Source organism: Vipera berus (genome assembly GCF_964194415.1).
Source record: "Vipera berus genome assembly, chromosome: 1".
In the NCBI taxonomy this organism is placed as follows: domain Eukaryota; kingdom Metazoa; phylum Chordata; class Lepidosauria; order Squamata; family Viperidae; genus Vipera; species Vipera berus.
The window spans coordinates 294,525,831-294,541,799 of NC_138202.1; the positions used below are offsets into that span (position 1 = coordinate 294,525,831).

General features: G+C 38.0%; 1 long non-coding RNA gene across 1 annotated transcript; it reads right to left on the reverse strand.

Moving 5' to 3' along the window:
* LOC308663324 lies at positions 1–1,965 on the reverse strand. Its single transcript, XR_014025356.1, has 3 exons — positions 1,925–1,965; positions 432–505; positions 1–102 (listed from the first exon to the last, which is right to left on the reverse strand). It is a non-coding gene; the product is annotated as an uncharacterized lncRNA (long non-coding RNA).
* Between the last annotated feature and the right edge of the window lie 14,004 nt (positions 1,966–15,969).

The following is a 15,969-nucleotide window of genomic DNA, read 5'->3' on the forward strand; positions in this document are numbered from 1 at the left end:
AAACAAACAAAATTCTAGTTCATTGTTGCCATCTGGTGGACACATAAGTTTTCAGTCTTGATAATTGCAGTCTGGAGACCGAAACAGCCATGCATGTCTGGACTGAGGAAGACAAATTTTTACTTCAGTTTTACTGCAGAATTCCATATGGAATATCCTAAACCATGCAGGAATCTTCTAGACCAGGGGTGTCAAACTGCTGGTCCACGGGCCAGTTGCATCATACAGAGGCCGCACCCACCCCAGCTCCGGCAACGCAAAAAAAGTCACAATACGTCGTGAAACATCACATGATGCGGTGTTTGACACCTGTGTTCTAGACAGTCCACACCATTTTGGGCATCTGAAATCTCAAATTGCAAAAATAAAATAGCCAGTTGATTCTTTTACAAAAAAACAGTTTTAATATTACACGAATGTATATTCTTAACCATTAAGCCTTGTAACTCTCCTTATTCAAAAAGATAGTACAGCAGAGATTTCAAAAGTGTACGCCTTATTCCACCTTATTAAAAAAGGAATAAAATGAACTGGGTCAATTACAGATGGAGCAGCCTGCTTAATCTAATTTGCCACCTGAATGTCAGTTAGAAAATGAAAATATTCTGGCAGAGAAGCAAATGGATTCCAGACCAGACTGAGGAGTTTTCAAGTTAAGAGCCCATTTTCCATGGCTGGGAAATCTATCTTCTGACAAGGATATCTTTGGATTTTAAATCTGTTCTGTGTTGCCTATCATCTCATTCATTTATTCTGGTAACCCTTTCAGAGCTGCCTTATGCAGGTGACACAAGCATCTTTCCAGAGTCCTTGGCTTATCAATCAATCAACCAATCACACACACAAACACATACACCTTTATGGGGCAAAAAAATAAAAACAAAGGTGATCATGAAGGCACTTAATCACATGGGTGCTCTGATTTTTCCATGCATAGTAATCGAAAGAGAAAATGTATGTTAAAAATTCAGTAGAATGTCTTCAAATAAATGAGGCCACAATCACTTTTTTTAAAAATGAACATTATTTTACAACCATTTTAAAATCTGGTAATGATTCACAGAGCACATATCTACTCCAGTTGTTAAGTCTGGCTCCCTAAAAATAGTTTCTAAGATCTGCTTTGCTGTTTGTGAATGTTTCTTCAATAGTTTTTATTAGAATCTAGGTTGGTCAAGACAGAGGCCCGTTTTTCATTCAATCTTGTTAATACCTCTTTGAAATTTATCTAATCTATGTGCTAGCAAGCCTACAGGAAGGCATGGATTATCAACCTCCATTTTACTAGACAATCAGATGTTAATTTTGTGACATTGTCTATTGCAGAGGTCCCCGACCTTTTGAGCATCAGGGATCAGTTCTGTGGAGAGAGGTTTTTCTGCAGACAGCGGGTGTGGTTTCATGTACTGCCGGCATCCTGCAGATGGGGCTTTGCGCAGATCGGTTTCCGGCATGCTGCAGCCCAGTGCCAGTCCCCTGGTCTACTGCATGCATAATATCAATTTTAAGGTGTTAATGGTTAAGAACGAGGGAGGCACTAGCGATGTTTTAAACAATAATATTTATGTAATACTAAAACTGGTTTTTGTAAAACAATCATTCATTTCTGTTATTGATCTTTTGGCTGTCAGATTACAGCTATTATAAAACATAAATTGTATTTAAAATACTGGTCCTAGCATCGATTTCTGGCAATTCCACTGGAACCTCCCTAATTTGAAAGTATTCATCCTTACCCTTTCCTTTCTGTTGTTAGATTTATATCCTATGGGACCACTTGCCCTTTTATCCCACGGTTGCTGAATTTGTTCAAGAGTCTGTGGTAAGGGATTTTTTTTCTTTTGTGGGAGAAAGCAGACTATGTTTACTGCATCAGCTACCCTACTTCTTACTGACAGCCACAACAATGTCTACAATTTGGTACCTGGAAGTGTTGCAAGCTGGAATGTTCCTGCTCAGGTTCCAACCATATCCTCTTCCAACATTTGGAAAGTTGCTAATTTGATTTGCAACAGCGCAAGGGAAAAGGATCAAGACAGGATGCTGGATACTGGATGAGATTAATTAAGAGAGCAAAAAGCAGTTTGAAGATTACTTGCTAAGATGTGCAGCTATAGAAATCTAATAAATACATTGCATGTTATCCACTAGCATTCCTTTTGTGGTTCCCAGGGCTTATCCAGAGTATTTGGAACCAATATTGGGATCAACAGTATGTGTTGCCTACCTCCACCCATTTTGGGGAGAACCTGTCCTTCACATACCTTGAAAAACTTCATGTAACATTCAGTTGATGGAACTTGTACACTTGAGTCACGTTGTCTTGACCCAGCTCCACAGATGATAAAAGTGCATCTACCACTATAACTTCTTAAAAGATTCTTAAAGGCAAGATAGCCTCAAAAGATGAGGGGCAAAAAACCACCAATGGAACTAACCCTAGGTTACAAAATGCATGCAACATCTGCAAGAGATTTGGGGTCAGGTCTAGCTGAAAAGGATAGAAGCATTGCAGAAATGTTGTGCATTTTAGGAACAATGATTAAAATAGGGTTAAGATAGTGACAAGACAAAGTAGGAAAATGTAAAAGACATAAATTAACATTATATAGACCTGAGAGAATTTTGATAGCTTTATAGTATTTAGGATTATATTCTATTAGAGGATAGGTTGTAAAAAATATATAAATATAAATTTTATAAAGGCTAAAGATTTTGAAAAAGCTGAGTAAAATTTTCAAAAGGAGAATGTGTCAGTCAATCTATAGCATACTACATGTTTAAGGGATAACCAAACTAGAGTTTGTTGGGAAAAGATGAGGTCAGAACCTCTGTGTGGGTGTAAACCCTTTATTTGTCACTGTTTGACAACAACAGGCAGTTTACAGATTTTATCCCCACCACAGCCTGTTACCATCCCTAAAATGAACATTGACAAGTACTTATTATCAGAGTAAATTGATAAAATTCCTCTTGAATCATTTTAGATGTTTGTTGCTAATAATGTGGTAAATAAACATATACACTCCTGGTTCAGGTACAGAATCCAACTGAGTCATGTTCAAAAGAAGGGGAGGCAATCTATTTTCCCCAATTACTTGCATTCTGAAAATGAGTTTCCATTTTTGTGTGAACTACAGCACAAGTTCACCCCTAACCTTAATAGCACTTCTGGAAAACAAGAAGAATTAGACTAGGTCACATATTTTTCACATTTTTGAACCATTCATCTCCCTCACAATATCCATCTTAGCATTCATTTCCGTTTCTTCTGCATATTTGTCAAATGGACTCTGTTGCAACATGTATTTCTAAAATGTAATTTGTTATTTTATAGCGAATTACTTTACTTACCCATTACTAACTTTATACTTCAGCTTTCTGGGTATGTACACTGTACAGAACCACATTTGTGGCTTGTATTCCACTTAGCCCCTTCATGGATTACTGCCTTGTCGTGGCGAAGGGGCTTGCGTAATTCAATGAAGCTATGAGCTATGCCGTGCAGGGCCACCCAAAATGGAAAGGTCATAGCAGAGTTCTGACAAAACGTGATCCACTGGAGAAGGAAATGGCAACCCACTCTAGTATCTTTGCCATGAAAACCCTATGGACAGTACCAAAAGGCAAAACGATATGACGCTGGAAGATGAGCCCCTCAGGTCAGAAGGTGTCCAATATGCTACTGGGGAAGAGCAGAGGGCTAGTACTAGTAGCGCCAGAAAGAATGAAGCGACTGGGCCAAAGCCAAAACGATGCTCAGCTGTGGATATGTCTGGTGGTGAAAGGAAAGTCTGATGCTGTAAAGATTTTTTCTCCATAGGAACCTGGAATGTAAGATCCATGAATCAAGGAAAGCTGGACGTGGTCAAACGAGATGACAAGACTGAACATCGACATCTTAGGAATTAGAGAACTAAAATGGACAGGAATGGGTGAATTTAATTCAGATGACCATCAGGTATACTACTGCGGGCAAGAATCCCTCAGAAGAAATGGAGTAGCCTTCATAGTCAATAAAAGAGTAGGAAAAGCAATACTGGGATACAATCCTCAAAATGACAGAATGATCTCAGTTCGAATCCAAGGCAAACCATTCAATATCACAGTAGTCCAAGTCTATGCCCCAACCACCAGTGCTGAAGAGGATGAAATTGACCGGTTCTATGAAGCCCTACAGCACCTTATAGAACTAACACCAAAAAATGATGTCCTTATCATCATGGGGGATTGGAATGCTAAAGTAGGAAGCCAAAAGATAACCAGAATAACAGGCAAGTTTGGCCTTGGAGTACAAAATGAAGCAGGGTACAGGCTGATAGAATTTTGTCAAGAGAATACGATTGTCATAGCAAACACTCTTTTCCAACAACCCAAGAGACGGCTCTACACATGGACATCACCAGTCAACACAGAAATCAGATTGACTATATGCTCTGCAGCCAAAGATGGAGAAGCTTTATAGTCAGTAAAAACAAGACCAGGAGCTGACTGTGGCTCAGACCATGAGCTTCTCATTGCAAAGTTTAGGCTTAAACTGAAGAAAGTAGGGAAGAGCACTAGGCCACTCAGGTATGAATTAAATCATATCCCTGTTGAATATACAAGTAGAGGTGACAAATAGATTTAAGGAATTAGATCTGATACATAAAGTGCCTGAAGAACTATGGACAGAGGTTCGCAACATTGTACAACAGGTAGCAACTAAAACCATCCCAAAGAAAAAGAAATGCAAGAAAGCAAAATGGCTATCTGAGGAAGCTTTGCAAATAGCTGAGGAAAGGAGGGAAGCGAAAGGCAAGGGAGAAAAAGAAAGATACGCCCAACTGAATGCAGAATTCCAGAGAATAGCTAGAAGATATAAGAATGCCTTCTTAAATGAACAGTGCAAAGAAATAGAAGAAAACAATAGAATAGGGAGGACCAGAGATCTCTTCAAAAAAATTGGAGAGATGAAGGGAACGTTTAATGCAAAAATGGGCATGATCAAGGACCAAAATGGCAGGGACCTAACAGAGGCAGAAGAGATTAAGAAGAGGTGGCAAAATTACACAGAAGAACTATACAAGAATGAGCTTAACGTCCCTGATAATCACAATGAGGTGGTCACTGACCTCGAGCCAAACATCCTAGAATGTGAAGTGAAGTGGGCCTTAGAAAAGCTGAGCAACAACAAAGCTAGTGGAGGTGACAGTATTCCAGCTGAGCTATTCAAAATCTTAAAAGACGATGCAGTAAAAGTGCTACACTCAATTTGCCAGCAAATTTGGAAAACTCAACAATGGCCACAGGATTGGAAAAGATCAGTTTACATTCCAATTCCAAAGAAAGGCAGTGTGAAAGAATGTTCAAACTATCGCACCATTGCACTCATTTCTCATGCTAGTAAAGTTATGCTTAAAATCCTACAAGCTAGACTCCAGCAGTATGTGGATCGAGAACTACCAGAAGTACAGGCAGGATTTTGAAGAGGCAGAGGAACTAGAGATCAAATTGCCAACATACACTGGATCATGGAGGAAGCTAGAGAATTCCAGAAAAACATCTACTTCTGCTTCATTGACTATGCTAAAGCCTTTGATTGTGTGGATCATAACAAACTGTGGCAAGTTCTTAAAGAGATGGGCGTACCAGACCATCTTATTTGTCTCTTGAGAAACCTATATGTGGGCCAAGAAGCAACAGTGAGAACTGGACACGGAACCACTGATTGGTTCAAAATTGGGAAAGGAGTCCGGCAAGGCTGTATACTGTCACCCTGCCTATTTAACTTATATGCAGAGCATATCATGAGAAAGGCAGGGCTAGATGAATCAAAAGTTGGAATTAAGATTGCCGGGAGAAATATCAACAACCTAAGATATGCAGATGATACCACTCTAATGGCAGAAAGTGAAGAACTAAAGAGCCTCTTGTTGTGGGTGAAGAAGGAGAGTGCAAAACTTGGCTTGAAACTTAACATTAAGAAAACCAAGATCATGGCATCCAGCCCTCTCAATTCCTGGCAAATTGATGGGGAAGAAATGGAGGTAGTGACAGATTTTATTTTCCTGGGCTCCAAGATCACTGCAGATGGGGACTGTAGCCAAGAAATTAAAAGACGCTTGCTCCTCGGGAGGAAAGCCATGGCAAATCTAGACAGCACACTAAAAAGCAGACACATCACCCTGTCAACAAAATTGTGTATAGTCAAGGCTATGGTCTGCAGGTACGTTGTCCATAGGGTCGCGATGGGTCGGAGACGACTTTGCAGCTAACAACAAAAAATTCCACTTAGCAAGCTAATCTGGTTAACTCAGGGTATTGGATGGACACAGTTTAAACAATCTGTGATATTATGGTTTGGGGGCTGTCATGATTATTAGTCTTTCTGCTATGAGTAAAGCTGATTGTTGTGGTCTTTATCATTTTTGTTACTATGATTATATGCCCTCTTTCTCTTTAAAGTTCAAGCCTTGGTGGAGCAGTGGGCTAATGCCTCCTTAAGTAACACCAGCTGCCTGCAATTAGTGCAGGTTCGAGTCCCACCAGGCTCAAGGTTGACTCAGCCTTCCATCCTTCCGAGGTAGGTAAAATGAGGACCCAGATTGTTGGGGGCAATAAGCTTTGTAATAATGCCGCTGGGGGGGGGGGCGAAAGCCCTAATAAGCAGGCATATACATAGAATGAAGGCTATTGCTAAGCACATTGATTGGTACTTCTTAGATTGTAAGCCACCCTGAGTCTTCGGAGAAGGGTGGGATATAAATGGGATTAAAAATATATATATATATGCTTTTGACCGTGGTATGGCTGAGACAGATACTCACCTCCATCGCTTGGAATAATAAGCATGTGAAATACTTTTCTTTCTTTAATAAAAGGGGACAACCAATAAATCTAGCCTTATTTCTACTAGACACCTCCACAACCACAGAAGAATTGAAAGCAAATGTCTCATTTTCAGAGTGTGATTTTTCATGTTTATCTTTTCTGACAGGAAAAGAGTTAAGTTGGCATCTTAACCCTCTGCAAATTTTAATACATGTATTTTTACCCTCTCCAATTGCTACTTCCCCAGCACTACCAGCAAAAACAGGGTGAACATCGCACCTTACATCTTTGCAAAAATATTGCTGCTTTGTTGCTAGCTTTTTGGCTTAATAAGTGCATGCGTGAATATGTAAAGAAGGAAGTTGAGTTTTTCTCAGCAATGCCCAGTGTTGAGGTTTTAACTTAGGTGCGCTATAATGTCTTTACATATTTAAAATCTTCTTGAGAGAAGAAAGTAAAAAGAATAGAGAAACTTAACTCTTTACTCTGCCTTAGGCAGGCATGGCTACCTCACCACAGGTGCCAGTGGGCACCCGTTTCTATTTATTACAGTGCATGTCATACACTTTTAAACATTAAAGAATGGAGGGCTTCCAACATCCAGCATACCATTAAAAACATAACTACAAAGCGTAACAGCCCAGCCATAACAGCCATAATAATCAAAAAGATGACGGAGTTTCCACTAACACATTAGCCTTACGCTTAGGAGCAGAGCCAGGTCATAAAAGCCTTGTGAAACTCTAAATAAGTGGGTGCCCTGCTTATCTTTGGGGGGATGCAACAGATGCTTTAAAAAGTAAGTTATAAAACTGGCAGCACATTTCTGCAACTTAAGTTCAGATAGTGTTAAGCTCTAATAGAAAACAAAAAATAACGGAACTGTAAAGAAAAACAAAAGAAATATTTAAAGAAATTATTTTCCCTTCAACACAAGTATAATCTATTTGGTAACTTATCACCTTCTTTTAAAATACAACTAATCATCTCTTCTTCTCATATCCCTTTATCTCTAAACAAATCCTTAAAGTCCTCAGCATTTTAGGCCTGATCAGCAAAGATCCATTAAGGGTTTTCAGTGATAACAGCTTAACTATTTTAACCTTGATCAACTAAACCAACTTTATATTCCTTCCTTTTAACAATCTTGACATTCAAATAATGCCCTAAGACTTGAATTATTTTCACTTTGTCTTTGTCTTTTCGTCTCACAAAATTCTTCAGAGCTTTAACAAGTCTCTTTTGTAAAGCCATTATAGAAACATTATGCAGGTCACTCTCTTGGTTTGTGATTTGTATATCCCTTTTAATTACTGAGACATCAGCCATGTATACCCATCACAAAGTTCTATTTCAGGGTAAACAGTATGGCTAAAAGTTCAGAAAAGGAGTAAGAAACAGTAACCAAGCTAAAACAAGTGATAAGTATTTTTTTAACAAATCATTATAGCATTCCAAACTTTCTATCTTTACAAACCATTCTTATTTCTATTAACTCCATTCACTCATGTATCACAATTTTTCTCATTTTTATGATGACATCACCACCACCAATCATGAATCACCCCCCCCTCCATCCAACACCCTAAAGCAAGCCAAATATATGATGGCTTAGTCTGCTATGGTGAAGCAACCCTTTGATTATCTCATGTGACTGCAAAAACTAGCCAGGCATACAAAAGTCAGCATGTTAAAATTCTTGTTTTTCTTTAAATAAAAGAAAGCAAAGTTTCTAATCATTTGGGGGAGACTGTTAGCATTGGAATTGCAAGGAGCAATTAATAAAAATGTGTAACGTTTATAAGAATGCAAGATGGAATAGTATGTATAATGGTTAGAATATAATGCCCCATTCTACTCCTTCCCATGAACTGCAGAAACAAAATATGAAACATGGGTAGTTCTTGACTTAAAACCATTCCTTCAGTTACAATGGAACTGGAAAAGTCACTTATGACTGTTTTTCACATTTACGACCACTGCAGCATCCCTTTGGTCGGTCACATGATCAAAATTTGGACATTGTCAGCTGGCATGTATTTATGATGGTTACAGTGTCCCAGGGGCATGTGATCACCTTCTGACAAGCAAAGTCAACATGGAAGCCAGATTCCCTTAACAAACGTGCTATTAACTTAGCAGCTACAATGATTCATTTAACATCTGTGACGAGAAAGCCTGTAAAATAGAGCAAAATTCACTTAACAACTCTAGTGCTTAATAATGGAAATGTTGGGCTCAACTGTGATCGTAAATTGAGGACTACCTGTATAAACAAATTTGCTTAGAGCTTGTGCAAGTTCACAGGTTGCAGAATTTAGATTTTGTTGGCATGAAATGGATTATTTAATACACATAGGCCTATTCTCTTGTCTTCTTGTGGAGAAACATTTTAAAAAGGTTAGTTGAATGCTGTCTGCTCCTTCCTCCTATGAAATTCCAAGGGGATGAGAATTCAAAGGTCGAAGAGGGTCCATTTCATGTCACTTAGCCAGGCATCTTAATAGGATCTGTTATTTCATTTAGACTGTTGGAAGAGAAACTCAATCAGGCTATACACACACTGTATTAAAACAATCACTCACATAGAGTCAGGTGATAGCTAATAATCAGTCTGGATTCCAAGCACCTGAAACATATCTATGCTGGATACTAGGCACAATTCAAAAGCAAAGGTACCCAATTACTAAAACCATTTCAATGAGAAGAATGTATATGAATAATCTGACCACCAGACCAGTATCACTTAAAAAGCAAAAATAAAAACAGATTCACATAGAAAAATACAGAACTGTGTTCCACCGAACATTTACTATTTTGCTTTTGTTCAAAATAGATTAACCTTGTCTCCTGATAACTCCTGATCAATAAGACAACGGGGGGGGAAATGGCATCAAATCCATGAGTATACCTTTGACACCTGTGGAACTTTTTTATTAACTATATACACCAGCCTTCTATCTGGTAATTTTCAAATATTTTGGACAGTACAGCACAATACAAGGCTGTGCTGATTGGGAATTACAGAAATTAAAACACACTCTTGGACATCACCAGGTAAGGGTAAGTCACTGTATATTCTTGGACAGCACTTTAAAAGACATTACTTTTAGGTTATTTAAAAACTGTTTAAACACAGAAAAAAACTTCATAAGGCATGAAGTCGTCCCTACAAAATAGCATTTATCTATCAAATCCCCATTCCACCCCACTCTGTCACATGGTTCATTTTCCTTCACATCAGCATCTCCATATCACAGAGTATACTTGGCAGGGACACCAATATGTCATGACACAAGGCAAGTGTTACCAGAAGGCCTGAATTTTCTTAAAAATATTTATTTATGCCCTAAGATGTTGTACAGACATGGGCCTGGTTCTTCCTTCTCTGCTCAACAGTGTTGCTGGATAGTAATTCCACTGAAAACCAGTCTCCGGATTACCACGAGTGGCAGAAAGTTAAGAGAGATGATGGGCTTTACAAATGTCTGTGCACTGAAAGAGGTAAGTGCAGTTATAAGTGGTAGATCAGTGAAGTCAGAAAAATATGCAGAGCTCCCTTTGACCTAGCAGTGTAAAGAGGGAAAGAGCATTAAACATAAATGATAAATCAATCCATGCCTTTTCTCTGTTGTTACAATTACAAAAATGCACGCGTTCATTTTTTTTTTAATATCAAACAGTGGACCTGTGAAACCTGTAAAAGGTATTTTGGAAGTACCTGTTGCCAGAGCTTTATATCTTCAAATAAAATAAACCACAAAAGGTTTTGTATGTATATGTGTATGCCTACAAATAGGCATGTCTAATTTCAGCATCAACAGTAGTATTAATTTTGTCTCATCTAAATACAGACTAGTAATGCTTCCTATTCCAACACATGCACCTATAAACATATGATCATGCACACAGCATGTCTTCCTGCTGCTTGTGGGAAAAGTCAGAATGTACAGAATTATACAGTATTTAATTTTTAAAAAAACGTATGGAGGTGAGGAACCTTAGCATGTCGTTTAAAGGAAAATTTACCATGCATGAGCTATCAATATCTATATATGTGCGTGATGGGAGGGGTATCCTTCTCTCATTGATAAAAACACTGAAGACTGGAAGGGTGACCTAAGAATCAACATCATTTCTCCAGCATGTCAAAAAGTGAGGTTGTTGACCAATGTGCACTTGCATAGAAGTGATTGTGGTCATGGAAAATAAACCTAGCTTCACTGAGATCCCTCAGCCAAAGTTCAAGGGAGTTCCTTCAGAGTTATTCTTCTCATAGTAGATAGTTCTGATAGCAGTCCAGAAGCTATTCCCATTTAGCCACTTTAGGAAACTTCAATGCAAATGTGGTCACCTGAGTGAAAAAGATAAATAAAAACCCTTCAGAAACACTAATCTAACAGCACTAGAACAGTTATCAGCATTGCTGACCAACCCTACAGCAAATAAACATTTTGCTTTTACCAAATAAATTATACATTTACGTTAAGATAAAAAATAGATTCAATGCAAAAAATTGCATGGTATGCAAGGAAAGTATAAACTGTTCCAAAAGCCTTCTCGTAGTTTTAAATGGCCTTGTTTGTATATACAGCCAATGTGCATTAAAAAATGTTTTTCCAAGGTTACAGAGTGAACTATATTGTTTAACGATTTTATTTACTGCTCTGTTCTATCAGCATGAAGTTTTAAACAAGAGAACATAGTAGGATATATGTTAACACTCGCAATTCATCTTTAGCAGAAATACTTTCTCTGATGCAGACTAATGTGAAAAGTTCTAGAATCCTGTAAGTAACATGGCCCAAATGACACTGTCAGCAGCTCTGAAGAGAACTAGTATCTGATCCTGCCCTATCCATATTGGACTGAACATCAGGGTAGTACAGTCTTCCATCCAGAAGCTGTACAGAGGTTATGATATGCCTTCTTTTTCAACAATAAAAAAATAAACTAATCTTAGAATAAATTGTGCACATACGTGTAAGTTTGCTCTCCATGGTCCTGAACTGAAAGTCCTTTGAATACTAGCAATCCTCGACTTGTGGCCATTTATTCAGTAAGCATGTGAAGTTATGGCAATGGTAAATGGATGCCAGTTCCCCAAATTGTGGCAGTGGTCCTGTGGTCAATTCAGGCGCACTTGTGACCACAGGGGCACTTCAAGTCCTCCCCCCCTTATCTCAAAATGATCTCCAAAAAGGTGCCTGTAGGCATTGATGTTAGCACATTGAACCTGACATGTATTTGGTGTCTAAACCTTCTATCTTTTTGAATGTGTGGTACAGTGTGTTGTATTAAGATCCAAAAAAATTGAAAGTTATGCTATGTAGCTACTAAAAAGGTAAATGCTACCTGGAGTGCACTAAGAATACAGATCATGGGAAATCATAGTTCCACTGTGCTCCATTCAGACCCTATTTGGAATACTATGCTCCATTCTGGCAGAGTTCTGGAACTGGGCCATGACAAATTGGAGCAAAATAGTTAGGAGCCTGGAAACCAAGACCTATGTGTAATAGTTATGGTATGTTTTGCTTATTAAAAACATGACTCACGGGAAGATATGACAGCAGTCTTCAAAGATCTTAAAGGCTGTTATATAGAAAAGGACAGACCAAACTAGTGAGTTAAATGTCTAAGAAAACAATCATTGGTTGGACACTTAATTCTACCAGTTGTCAACCAACAGAACTGGCTGTTACACGAAATGTTGAATTCTCCTTTACTAGAGGTCTTCAAACAGAGGCTGGATGGTAATCTGTCAGAAATTCCCTAGTACAGGGGTGTCAAACTCAATTTCATTGAGGGCCGCATCAGCACTGTGGTTGCCCTCATGGGGCCAGGTGGGTAGGGCCAGGGTGGGAGTGGCCTACTGGGTAGGTGTGGCTAGAGTGGGTATGGCCTACTGGGTGGGCATGGCCAGCTCTACATTGTTTGCATCAAGGGTGCCTATGGGGGCCTGGGCAGGAGTGGGACAGATCTGAGGGTCTCTGGCAGAAGGAGGGTCTCTGGGCCAGGACCAAGGTAGTGGGGGCCGTTCCCTCCCTGTTACCAGGATGGCTTCGCGGGCCACATGAAACCACTTCGCGGGCCAGAACTGGCCCCCGGGCCTTGTGTTTGTCATGTCTGCCCTAGTATATTGTACACCAAGCGAGAGATTGGACTATATGACTCTGAGATTCCTTTCAATTCTATATTTCTAAGAATTCTGCATTTGGCCATGAGTTTTTAAGGCTGGGTATCTTTAAGCCTCTTTCAATTTCTGCAAAGGGAAAAGTGCAATAAAAAAATCTATTCTTATTGCTATTCTTTGTGCTGCATTTTTATTCAAAAGGCAAACTATTAACTAAAATATTATTATTTTCATATTTGTGTATGTCTCTCTTATTGCATATGGGAAATAAACGCACAACACACACCCATAATAGGTTACAACTTGAATCTTGGATTACCATCAATGAAATATCCCGTTCACTCACATTATTCTCACTTCTGAGAACCTCTGGACATTTTCCAACTCTCATAAGATGAGCTTTCCTTCCCATGGATTTCTTTCAATTTGTACCCTTGCTTTTGTTTTCTTCTCTTGGTAAATCTTTGTATTTCTGGTGAGCAGTGATTCTGACAAGGCAAGTCACACCACACTGAAGCTGAGAAATGCAGTGTGTTGTTGTACCGTGCTATATACACAGCCTTATTTTCAAAAGATATTCATCAATTATTCTCCTTTGTCTTCTGTTTACACTGGAAAGAAGAATTTTTTTTAAAAAAGCAAAAAAATAAAATAAGAATTGATTGTACAAGTCAAAAAAAAAAACAGGAAAGTTAGATAAGAAAGTTTGAAATCACTGATGCACTGAATACTGTAAATGCTATAAAGCCAAATATTTCTGGCATTATTTTCAGAGAATAAGAAATGTAATTCTAATACACAGGCTAGATTTTGAACCTACAATATCAGTGCTGGAATAAAGTCTGAAAAGCATCTACTAAACCTATATGTCCAACAAACCTTTCTTCACCTCAATAGCCTCTTACAACCTTAGACACTGCGCAGAGAATTTCAATGGGATAACAAAATATGGTTTGTTCATATTTGATTTTCCAAAGGATACAGTTTTATGGATATCCTGGTACTAAAATTTGACTATTTATATAGGTGAATAGATCACTGATATTATCCAAAATGCTCAAAGTGGACAGTTCCAATTATGCCGAATAAATTCTGTGAAGAATCTCAGCCTTTTTTATCACTTTTCTCATACAATGTCTTCTTCAACTGCAGCTTAGGAATGCTAGTCTCATGCATTTCTATACATACAGCCAGAGCCCACACACAAAATACCATTGCCTAAAGAATCTTCTTAGATGTATAGATGTGAGGATGTGTAATTGTATGGAAAATTTTCCTCTTCTGAACTCAGCTATCTGTAGGCTGAAGCCATACCTATTCAATTCCTTGGGCAACTAGAGAACGTTTCTGTAATTGATTCCAGAGATGGTAAATGCTCTGAGGGGGATTTACCATCCACTTCAAAAGAGACAAGTACCTCCAGTTTTCCCACTAGACAATCTTAGACAAATATCTTTCCATTTTAGAGTAGGTTTTAAAGAATATACTGTATGAGGGTATTAGTTGTAGGGTATCCTCGATGAAAAATATTATCGGGATTCCTTTCAGTCAAGACTTTGGAATGTCACATTAGTTGCCACATTAGTTGCTTTTCATATTTTTATGGTTGTAAATTGCTAGGTTGTTTTAAAGCTGGTAATATACACATCAAGAAATGGAAGGAAGGATCTATCATTTTCCTCTTTCCTTTAAAACAATTTCTTTGAAAAAAATACCATATAAAATTAAATTTTCAGTTTAGTTTGCTTCTCATTTTCTGCAACAGAGGGCAATTGGTAAGTGTCAGGCAATTTGTTATAAACGAGACAGATATTATAACAGCAATCAACGATCATTGATGAATAAGATAATTCTGAGTTAGTTAGATTTTAGAAGGCTGTGGTAGAGTAGGACTTGCAGCACCCCAATCACAGCTACGGTATGTCAGTTTTGAATATACATTATAAAATTCTTTTAAAAACAAAACAGTCCCTTAAACCATTACAGACAATAAGCGAGTACAAAATTATTTTTCTGTCTATTTCATTTTGAAAATATTCTACCCTTCTTTAAAAGGATAATTAGATTAAAAATGAAATAAACTACAGCTATCTTTTAAGTATGTGAAGAATCCCTTCAGAAGCATTTCAATTCAAACATAAAATAGTAAGAAAGGCATAGTTCTGAAAAGGACAAGACCTTCAAAAGTTTAAGTTACCAGTTTTTCCACTATGAAAATCTCATCTAATCCTATTGTATGAACTCTGAAATGCTCTACAACAGACATGTCAAACTTGTGACATCGCGCAATGTATCGGGACAGGTTGCCATTGCCAGCAGTGGGGTGGGCGTGGCTTCTGGATGACACGTCTGGCCCGTGGGCTAGAAGCTTGACACCCCTGCTCTACAAAAAAGGGGGGGTGAAAAATCAAATATTGTCTCGGCAGCTAATCTGCATGGAATCTGGACATGCAAAGAAGGATTTTGAAGTATCTTTCAATAAATTCCTGTAAATATATATTATTTTAACTTCACACTCAGAGTATACTGTTTTATACTTAAATCTACTTTATATCATTTTCAAAAGTAATGTCACACTGTCGATGTTCCTTCATATTTTATATACAAAATGGAGAACATCAAATATCAATGAGATTAAACTTGCAAAATATATTACCGTAATACTTATGTGCATAAATTCTATTTATTGCTAGAATAGAGAGTATTCCATCTCATTATCCTTGGCAAGAGGGATTATCTAAAAGAGGTAACTCTGACCATGTAAGAACCATATTTTAAATCCCCAACAGCTGCCCTCTACCAGCTCTAAACAATTCAATTAGGGCATAAAAAAACAAAATTTCTTTGATCTCAACATGTTTTAGAACATTTGTTTTCAAATATAATTCCATATTGTAAATAAAAAAATAGGGTTTTAAAATACACACATTAGTGTAAGCCACAAAATTCTTAGTAAGTCTCTGCTACTGACTTCTAATCCAGCATCCTGATTTATTTTAAGAGCTACATGAGGTTACCTT